Below are 11,222 nucleotides of genomic sequence, written 5' to 3'. Positions count from 1 at the left end.
TCGCCACGCTATTGATTTGAATGTAAACATCCATTTTTTTTCTCAATTCAAAGCTTTGAAAAAGTTGTGATAGACTTATTTGATTATGTTAGTACACTCAGCTTTAAATTAAAGGGTTGGTGATGGCGAGTCTATTAGAATCCACACACGATATTAATGGGTTTAGATTGTAACCATTAAGATGTCGCCAATTAATCACTGAAGTTGGATGAGTGAGAATACTCTTAATGTTCGACATATTTGTTTTCAATTCAACATTTCCAAAAAGTTGTCCGTAATAACTCAATTAATCTGCTAAAGAAAATCTGAAATATCAGCGAACTATATATGTAACTGTTAAACGAGTTTATCATAAGGTTGTATCATTCCTATACAAAATATACAAAAGGGGGAGGTGACGGATAAAATGAATTTTTATATATAGAACTATCAGATCAACTAAAATGATTACTATAACTAGGCTATACCACCCTATTCTAGTTTTAACTTTTTCATCGAACGTATTTTTATGGTTTTCTTTTCAATCTAAGGTAAGCATGTTCAAAACGCTCAAAAGAATAATCCTATATATCTACATTCCCTAACGCTACCTCTGACAACGTCTAAAATGAGTTGTATTTACAATACAAAAAGGAAGCAAAGTTTTATCTTAATACAACAATTCAAACAAAGTCCAAGAAGAACAGCACATATGATAATAACATGCACTTGTTTAAAGTTCATAAATTCCAATGAGTGTCAATATGAAATGTGTTGGCAGTACAGCTGTAGCACGCTGAGTACAGCGATAAATATTTAAAGAAGTGATGCGACTATCTATATATGACCATCTCTTTTCTCGTCTGAAGTCAACATATCGTATCATTACATACAAATTGGTAATGAATGTATATTGAAAAAGATTGACCTCGATACCACGGGTGAATTACTCCGATCCAATCAAACTTCGCTAACCGATTTAATTTTAAACTGAGTGTACTCGCTGTCATGAATCCACACCTACTTCGAAAGTTTGGTTTTTGTTTCAGAACGAAGCGAGGAAAACACATGGTTTCAAGGTCAAAGGTTAGGATTGAAAAAATGTAAAGGTCAAAGGTAATGCTTGAGAAATGTAAAGGTCAAAGGTTAGGATTGTCGGAAAATATAAAGGTCAAAGGTATGGATTGTGAAACTACAAAGGTCATATGTTAGGAACAAGAAAACGCAAAGGTCAAAGGTCAGTGTTTTGGAAATGTAAGTCTGATGGAGGAAGAAGCCCAGAGACGATACAATTCCTTGCAGTTTGTATTTGTACATGTGACATGTGACGATTAAGATGTTTTCAGGGATTCCCGTTGCATCTGAAGACATTATTCTGCCTTCAAAAGAATTTAATAAATGTTATCTATGTGTAATGTTACGCGAGTAAAACAAATAAGAATTAAATTCCAGCTATAAAACGGAATATTTTTCTTCGTTCGATAACATTAGTGTGTATACACTTTTTTTAACTTGTGTTGTGCTGATGGCATTTATGTTTAAAATCTGGGTGTGTATGGAGTTGTTGTCAAAACAGGATACGTTATTGTGTAAACAGTTTTTGTCGATTCAATTAGCATTGGAATGTTGGCATCGTTAAACGAATTAAAGATATGTTTTTCGCTTCATTGAAAAATACAAAATTACAAATAAACACTATTGTTCCTTCAAATATTTAGGCGTTCCGTCTTATGTAATACGGCCTTAAATAAAACCATTTAAGTCTGACACTCCGCAGACGATGCTGTCTCTAGCTAGGACTAAGGTTTTTGTTATCTTATATTACTGTCTATGTTGCTTTTTTGTCTCGGATTTCTTTTTAAATTATCGACATGTACGACACTAAGTAATGTGTGTACCATGGGTACCATTCCTTGTTTTGTAAAAGGTATTTACGCATTCCTTTTCAATAAAACAAGAACAATTAATTAGTTAATTTGTAATCAATTAATAGTGTGATATTCTCAAAACTAGGGAAGTTGGTCATTATTGACATCAGCGTTAATTAGTAGAATACTTCAGTTGGCTACGTAATTGATCAGCACGTCCTTCAATCTGGAACATTTACTACAGAGAAACGGACAGTTTACGATAATTACATGAAAGCCCATTGTCATTCTGGCGAAGGTGATAAAAAGGCATGAAAACCTTAATACAGGGGCGACACTGGGAACAGAATAAACATCACGGATTTGGCAACTATTACAAAACAAACAATTAATTTAGAGAATGCCGAGAATCCACTGGTCACATGTATCACACAGTAATGAAGTTTATAAATGGTATTTAGCAGTGAATAATCGGGTAGATATGGTACGAATCGGTCAGCATACCAAAAATCAAAAACTTATAGCTTCTTATCTGGGACAAACAGGGAAGCAGAAGAAGATTCTGGCTTTTGGTGATTTCTTAACTATGTATCCCAACTAAAGAATAAACGAGTACCTTAATTGCTTGTTTTTTTCGGCCAAATTGACCAGCACGAGACATTGAGACGATCTAACTACTCAAATATCGGACGATTTGACCGGTACGAATCTTGAAACTAAATTAGTAATGAAGATGTAATTACAGGTTTGCATTTAAGCCGGTTGGGATCAGTTTCGTAGGAACTAACGCGTTATTACACGAAACTTTCGCGTTATATCGCGTTCTTATATATAACTAGATATATAAGACGATGAAACGGTTTCCGAGCATCAGATTATTACAATAGATTGACCCTTGGTTGTCGCAACTTAAACTCAAATTCGCGAAAGACTAAGAACAAAGACTCTCAATACAGGAAACCATTTAGATTTGACAAACTAACAGATATCTGACAAACTAATAAATATCTTATAGTTTCTAGTAATAATGAGAGCAATATGATATAGCAAGCAAGAATGCTTTTTATGGTAATCCCGAGATAAATGTTGACCCTCGATTCTTTTGGAAAATATTCAAAAACAAAAGTACTTCATTCGTTATATTGATTTTGGTATCCATATACATATAGTGACCATGAACATGCTCAAGTACTTCTATTCTAATTCTACTATTGATGATTCTAATGTAAACTTACCCGACTTTGTTATATTTTTGTCATATCTTATGAATGTAATATTTCAACTCTCGGTGGCCGAGTGGTTAAGGTGTCCCGACACTTTAACACTAGCCCTTCACCTCTGGGTTGCGAGTTCGAAACCTACGTGGGGCAGTTGCCAGGTACTGACCGTAGGCCGGTGATTTTTCTCCGGGTACTCCGGCTTTCCTCCACCTCCAAAACCTGGCACGTCCTTAAATGACCCTGGCTGTTAATAGGACGTTAAACAAACAAAAATCAAAAAAAAATCAACTCTAATACATGTATATATCAAAATATAAACCACATTTCTAATGAAGGCATCAACTCTTAAAGACTCGATCTATATCGTAAGTAACAATGATAACATTGTCTAATTTATGGAGGCAATCTCTCAAGTTAAGCCTAATTTGACCGGATGTGTTTAAAGAAAAGGCGTCCGTCTTGGTTCCCTGACGTCTGCTGTGTATTGTTTCTGGTGCGAAGTTGCGTCGACATCCTCGTGGTTGTAAATCTGATCAGTGAAAGTTGTCAATAGTGCTTTGTCGCGCTTTTGTTGCCAAAACGTGATTCTAAATACCTTTGACAGCTGTTAGTCGAAGACAACCATCTTAAAACAAGGATTACCCCGCCCATGATAATTACTATATTTTCCGAGGAATCTCTTTGCGTGCAGCATGCACATTTGTCGTTGGCTAATCCAAGGCCTGCATTACCTTCTGGGAATCGGAGGCTTAAAGTTTGCTTTGACAGATTGGCACTACTACCTAGTATAAAAATACTTCGGTTGGATTGCTCCCAATTCACACAAAAAAATTGTCAGTATATTTCTACTTTTTTACTTTACACATCAAACGACATGAAAATCGCGTTTTCCGAGCCAAGTTTAGGCGGATTGTTATCACTATTTTACATTGTCTCATTTTCTCCAGAGATTCTGTACATGTTAGCCCCCAATTATACATAACAAGATACCTTACCCAGAGTACCATCAATCTACCTGTAAAAAATCAACAACATTTTGCCGTTAAGTCTGTTTTCAGGTTTTAATATAAAATTTACATTTGGATAAGCAAATGAACAAAGAATAACTATGGGGGCTTCTTTTGCTTGAGGTACAGTTCTTATTTCGGTTATATGACTAACTCCGGTTGACCTAGATATGTATGCCGGGTGCCGACGTGACCTAAATTTGTATGTCGGTGTCGTCGTGACCTAGATTTGTATGTCGGTGTCGTCGTGACCTAGATTTGTATGCCGGTGTCGTCGCGACCTAGATTTGTATGTCGGTGTCGTCATGACCTAGATATGTATGCATGATGTCGTCGTGACCTAGATTTGTATGTCTGTGTCGTCGTGACCTAGATATGTATGCCTGGTGTCGTTGTGACCTAGACTTAGATGTCGGTGTCGTCGTGACCTAGATTTGTATGTCGGTGTCGTCGTGACCTAGATTTGTATGTCGATGTCGTCGTGACATAGATTTGTATGTCGGTGTCGTCGATGAAACAGAAGACGCTTGCCCTCCAGACCACCTGGTATTATTCTCCTTGTACTTGTTCCAGGGTCTCCTTTCACATCTGTATTTTTTGTTCATATCATAACCTCGTTTTACCGATTTTGAGTTGGAATTATGCCTTTGTTATTTTGGCACTACACTAACAAGTCGTATAGTACTAAATGCATAGTCATTATTCGTATCTATCACTCAATTCACATTCATAAGGTGGTATCAATGCGTGTGTTTCACTGTCTTTTGTAAAATACTTTCAATGTTCCTTTTCTTTATAGTAAAATACCTGCTTCCCAAGCCTAGTGTTTACATTTCGTAAATGAATTTATATCCAAATGTCCACTCGCCATATCAAATTTATTTTGATGTCGAATAAGAAGAACAGCGCATCTTTCTTTTGGAAACATTCGTTTTTGTGTAATACAATTTTGATTTGTTCCAGCCCGCCAGTTTTCGTCTTTGGTGTCGTTGTCACTCGTTCCGCTCTCATTTTGAGAACATTATATTCCTTTGATTAAAAATGGATTTAAGTTTTTTCTGTATATTGCGATCGTCGTCGATGTTCAAATCAAAACACCAGGTATCAAAATTTGTAATTTCGAGTCTAGAGTCTGCGACATTGGTACACCTAAATATATTTGAAATATACTTTCAAGTTGCATGTATTATTGAAGAATCTAAGAGTGCCATGTATACATATTCAAAGGTTTGGACAATTGTTTGATATGCCTTAATTTAGAATACCTTGTACTGCGGCCGGTGACTTAATCGGGGACCGATTTTCTGTAACTAAAACACTCGTTTATGATTCCAGTACAATGTATAATTCAGCTTTGCATTATGAAATGATTTAATATAAATTTGATCCACATAACACGAATGTTATCGTGTGTTAGGTTAATGATGAATTATATTTTGTTTCTTCCTCGTGTAATGTTATCGTAAGATGTACCTGAATATATGTTCATCGCAACAAACGAACTAGAAAGTGTACTTTGAATAAAACATAGAGAATAAGACAATACAACTTTCAAGGTCGATCAAGTGTAATTTGTAAGTGTGTATAATGGTATTCTCTACAAGCTCTATTAATCCAACTCGCCATACTCTCAAACAACAGTACCAAGTCACATCAAAATAAATCATTACTCTTGGTAGATAGCGCTGAGGGATCAATTTAATGTCAAATAGTCAATGTAAAACGTAAACAGAGGACACCCTTAAATCTGTACGAAGTCGACTTTCTATCGGCACAGAAATGAATTTACCTAGGACAAACATCTCCCAATATTAGGTTCATTTTATTCTTAGATTGAATGTACGCTGATTTCTACAGAGCATAAAAAAGATTTAAATGGACCGAAATATGATAGGTTGTAAGTAATTATACAAGTGTCTGTAGTCCGTGTCGCCTGCCTCTGTTACTACAATATGATAACTCTATCAACATTTCGCAAGCTTTACAATAATATACAATCGTATTAATTATGTTATCAAATTATCTGCCTACTCGGGGTAACCGAATCGGAACTCTAATTTAGATCAGGCTTTTGTGACAGACAGTCACCCTGGTTAGTAACCTCGCGATGTAATTCTATTCTATTCTCAGGTACGAAAAGCTCTGCCATCTTAACTTCCGCTTTCTTTACAAAATGCGTCATTCTGTTTTCGTAGTAAATGACCTTTGAAAGAACAAATCACACCACGTTTTTTTTTTGTTTTTTTTTCTGTGTTCTTTCAAACTGCGTCCGAATCTTCTGTCTTACTTAACCTCTCGAACATTTCTGGTAAACATAGCCTTACAAAATAGTTCGTGGTAATCTTGTCAAGTAACGTCGTACTAAAAATAAATTATTCAATAGATCACTTATCTGGATTGATAATGAGGGCGCAATCCCATTACAAGATCAATAGCATACATACCATTCAGTAAAATTTTCTTAAGGTTATATTTATTTTGTGCAGTTGAAATCGCATCAGTGATGACAATTTAGATGGTACAATGAAAACAGGATATCTACAACATTTGACAGTTGACATAAATATATTAATTTGAAGTGCATTGTAATATTAAAGCTTACGGATGTGTAACTATTTAAATTGGTTTGCATGTTTATGTAGATAAACTTAATTACTGGCGTAATTATTTTCTCATATGGAACCAATTCATTTTGGTTCTGGTAATACTTTTCTCATATGGAACCTCCCGTTCAGTTCTGGTAATATTTTTCTCATACGGAACCTCCCGTTTAGTTTTACTTTTCTCACTGGTCCCAGTTCTAGAATAACAAGATTATTACTAAATTGAGCTCAGATTATAAACACCTTCCAGTTCTAACTCTATATTCAACAAGCTGGTCACCTCTCTGGGGGTCGCCGATGCTTTTTGACTTTTCAACACCAACCAACTTACATGTATATAATACTGCTAGTCCCATTTTGACCTAACTTAATAGCAATGATCGGAAGATATAAAGTGTTCAATTGAAAATGAAATAATAGAGGTATTATAGTTAAAGGGTAACTGTCCGCTCCGAAAAGACGATTTTTAAGAAACGTGCATTGTTTCTCGCCGTTTCATTTTTTCGTCCGGAAAAGGCGAGAATTGATCATGTTACAATTTCGTTATTGCAGTCGTCTCTCATATGATTTGCGTAGAATCTGTTTTGAATTGTACGCCAATTGATGATTATATTGGACACACAATTCATAAAGCGATCGAGTTTTCATTGCGAATATTTTTATCGCTAAAAATTTACTTCCATAATATAAAAGTATTGAAACGTTAGTTTCATCTGGTTATATTTCAATTTCTACTCCAGTTGGACTCAGTGATATTACCAAACTTAGAGTTTCATTTTTCCATAAATTTGACCAGATTAGCATCAATCTGCGAGTATGGGAAAAAAATTATAGTGCACCAGTCGCCAGCATCTGTCCGATCCTGTAGGCCTACTGGTAGCCCATGTGGACATGTTAAGTATGGGGAAGAAATCCAATAGGCCGCCAGAGTTCTGGGTCAGAAATGACATAGATGTGAGATTATCTGGGCTTTAGGGGAAGAGAATGGGGCTGTTTTGTCATTCTCACTTAGCCAACATTCTAAAACTTTACCTGTATTACCTGGCTAACATGTCAAATTTTACGTCTGAGTGAGTTTCAGCTATAGTCTGTTCTTATTTTCCATGATAGAAAACATTTAAAAATGACAAGTTTAATATGACTTAGAAAAATAAGATTTAAATGAATTGATGTGGTCAATTTATTATGATGAATCTTACATGTTTGCAGTGGATATTTAAAATATATCCAATTAATCAATTGATTTTATCAGTAATAATAATCTGTTGTTTTTTTCACAAATGACGGATTCAGAAAAGAAACCAAATAAAATGTATTCCGTGCATACCAGCAATTATAACATACATGATCTCCAATTAGTTGTTTGTTAATCATCATATTGCTTTTATAGCTTGTTTATAGAATTGTTAGATATAATAAGATATTGTTTGTTTTAATTACTTTCAATGTTGTTTTATCATTCGATAGCCGGTTTGTGAAATAATGGTAAGTGTGTAACCGTTTTCCTAATATTTTAGTGTTGTTATAATTTCATATTAATCAAAAATGGTTGTGATGAAAGAAGACATCATAGCTTACCCTTTCTTGTTGGCTTGGATGGGTTGGAATTACAAAGAATGCATGAAAGGTATGGTGTTAAACTCTAAATTTTCTCATTCTCATTCCATGGTGGCAAATGCACAGGTTAACGTTAATTTCAATGAAAATGGAAGAGGTTGACAATATCTCCTTCATGCAGGCTTCAAGTTTTCCATCAGGACCAGACGTAATGACAGAGTTTATTGGAGATGTGTACAAAGACAGTGCCTGGCCACAACTACAACAGTCAACAAACATTCCTGTTAACTTCGGACATAACCATAACCATCCTGGAGATACTATCAAATTAGCAGCGGATGTGTTTCTTAATAACGTAAGGCAACGTTGCGGTGAAGAAGTCTCTGCTATACCAACTATCTTTGATGATTCATTAGGAAAACTTTGATGATGATGTTGGTGAGATGATTTCGAAGATTCCTACATTTGAGAGTTGTAAAGCATCCCTCTACAGAGCCCGTCCAAGACTTTGCCAAAACTTCCTTCTACGCACCAAGAGAGACGGAACATTTTATTCTTGCCCAGGAGTTTTTAGCCAGTTATATTCGCTTCACGGATGTGTTGAAGCAACTGTGTTCCCCTTGGTGTTTTCTCTACTACCAAACAAGACAGAACTGGCGTACAGGAGACTGTTTACTTTACTTAGAGATTATGTGGCTCAGAGGAACTTAGTTTTTGCTCCAGAGACAGTCATGTTGGATTTTGAGATAGCAGCGAGGAATACCGTGGGAACTGTGTTCCTACAGTGACAGTGAAAGCATGCTTTTTCCATTACACACAGTGGATCTGGAGGAAAGTACAAGGATGTGGGCTGGCTGGACGCTACAGACAGGATGATCAACTAAAAACTCTAGTTAGACGTGTAGCTGTGTTACCATTGGTGCCCCTTGATCAAGTGGAAGATGTGTGGGTTTCTACCCTTGACGACAACGAAGACATTAGCCCTGAAACTATCCGATTTAAGGACTATGTTAAGGAAACTTGGGTTGAGGGACAGCACATATATAGCTTTGTGGAACCACTACGACAATGATGGCCCACGAACAACAAATCATGTTGAGGGTTGGCACAGCAAGGTCAACAAGCTTTGTCAGCATGCGCACCCAAACATCTTCGTTGCTGTTCAACTGCTGAAGAAGATTCAAGTTACCGATGAAGCCAAGATGATCCAGCTTTCGGCAGGAGGTAAACCAGGACCAAAGAAGAGGAAATGCCTCCACATTGACTCTCGCTTAAGTCACCTGAAGGACCGGTACATAATGGACAAATTGATGTGCTTACTTATGCTGATGCTGCATCTCATTTGCTGCATTTACAGTGAAAGAACCACGAAAAGCGAGTGCATTCGAATCGCCTTGCGTCCGTGGTCCGTCCGTCCGTCCGTAAACAATTCTTGTTATCGCTATTTCTCAGAAAGTACTGAAGGGATATTTCTGATATGTAGGTTGCCCTTGGTCCCTAGTTATGCATATTACATTTTGGGATCAGTCGGAAAACAACATGACTGACAGGTAGCCATCTTGGATTTTGACCATTGAAGTTTGTTATCGATATTTCTCAGAAGGTAATGAAGAGATCTTTCTCAAATGTCATATGTATGTTGCCCTTGGTCCCTAGTTATGCATATTGCATTTTGGGATCAGTCGAAAAACAACATGACCGACAGGCAGCCATTTTGAATTTTGACCATTGAAGTTTGTTATCGATATTTCTCAGAAGGTAATGAAGAGATCTTTCTGAAATTTCATATGTAGGTTGCCCTTGGTCCCTAGTTATGCATATTGCATTTTGGGATCAGTCGGAAAACAACATGACCGACAGGCAGCCATCTTGGATTTTGACAATTGAAGTTTGTTATCGCTATTTCTCAGAAGGTACTGAAGGGATCTTTCTGAAATTTCATATATAGGTTCCCCTTGATCCCAAGTTGTGCATATTGCATTTTGGGACCAGTCGGAAAATAACAACGCCGACAAGGCAGCCATCTTGGATTTTGACCATTGAAGTTTGTTATCGCTATTTCTCAGAAGGTACTGAAGGGATCTTTCTGAAATTTCATATCTAGGTTCCCCTTGGTCCCTAGTTATGCATATTGCATAGGAACCAATCTGGAATCAACATGGCCGACAGGCAGCCATCTTGGATTTTGACAATTGAAGTTTATTATCGCGATTTTACTGGGAACTGGAGAGATCTTTCTCAAATTTCATATGTAGGTTCTGCTTATTCCCTCGTATTGCATTTTGGGACCAATATGAAAGCAACATGGCCGACAGACAGCCATTATCGCTAAATCTCAAATTTCTTATATAGGTTCCCCTTGTTTGAAAAGTACTGGAGGGATGTTTCTCAATTTACAATGTAAGAGGAAAGGAAAAATAGAGAGAAGATCAATCTGACATGGAATCTATAAAGATCATTCAATGGTGGGCGCCGAGATCCCTCTCAGATATCTTGTTTATAATCAAATTAATTGAAAAATAGTGAAAATGGTGGCTACATGTATGTTCAAAATCTAGTGACTTTATGTGTCCTTTCTCATATATGCTTATACATGTATATGTACACTGTATATTGAAAATCGGGTTAAGTATGTGTTATTACTGAAATTAAGTTCTATGTCAAATGGTTTTATAACTTGTTTCAAAAGGGAGGTAAACCACGTCATTTCTTGAAAAATTGGAGACATATTTCTTTGTTAAACATTTCTTACAAAATAGCTTCTGGAGTAATTTCTCATAGGATAAAGTCAGTTTTAGGAAAACTTATAAATGAAGATCAGGCGTGTTTCTTATCTGGGCACTATATTGGGGGAAATATTCGTATTCTTTATGAAGTAATGGCTTATGCAGAAGATTTCGATAATCCAGGAATGATCCTTATGGTGGATTTTTTTTCTTTTGGGGGGGGGGGGGGGGGGGTGGGGGGGGAGTTTGATACAATATCACT

General features: G+C 36.4%; 1 pseudogene; it reads left to right on the top strand.

The window, feature by feature from the left end:
• Positions 1-8,382: 8,382 nt before the first annotated feature.
• On the top strand, positions 8,383-9,594 carry LOC117333976 (annotated as a pseudogene).
• Positions 9,595-11,222: the final 1,628 nt, after the last annotated feature.

Source organism: Pecten maximus, chromosome 9 (genome assembly GCF_902652985.1).
Source record: "Pecten maximus chromosome 9, xPecMax1.1, whole genome shotgun sequence".
Lineage (NCBI taxonomy): Eukaryota > Metazoa > Mollusca > Bivalvia > Pectinida > Pectinidae > Pecten > Pecten maximus.
The sequence above is the reverse complement of the archived record's forward strand: the minus strand, read 5'-3'. Positions and strand labels throughout refer to the sequence as shown.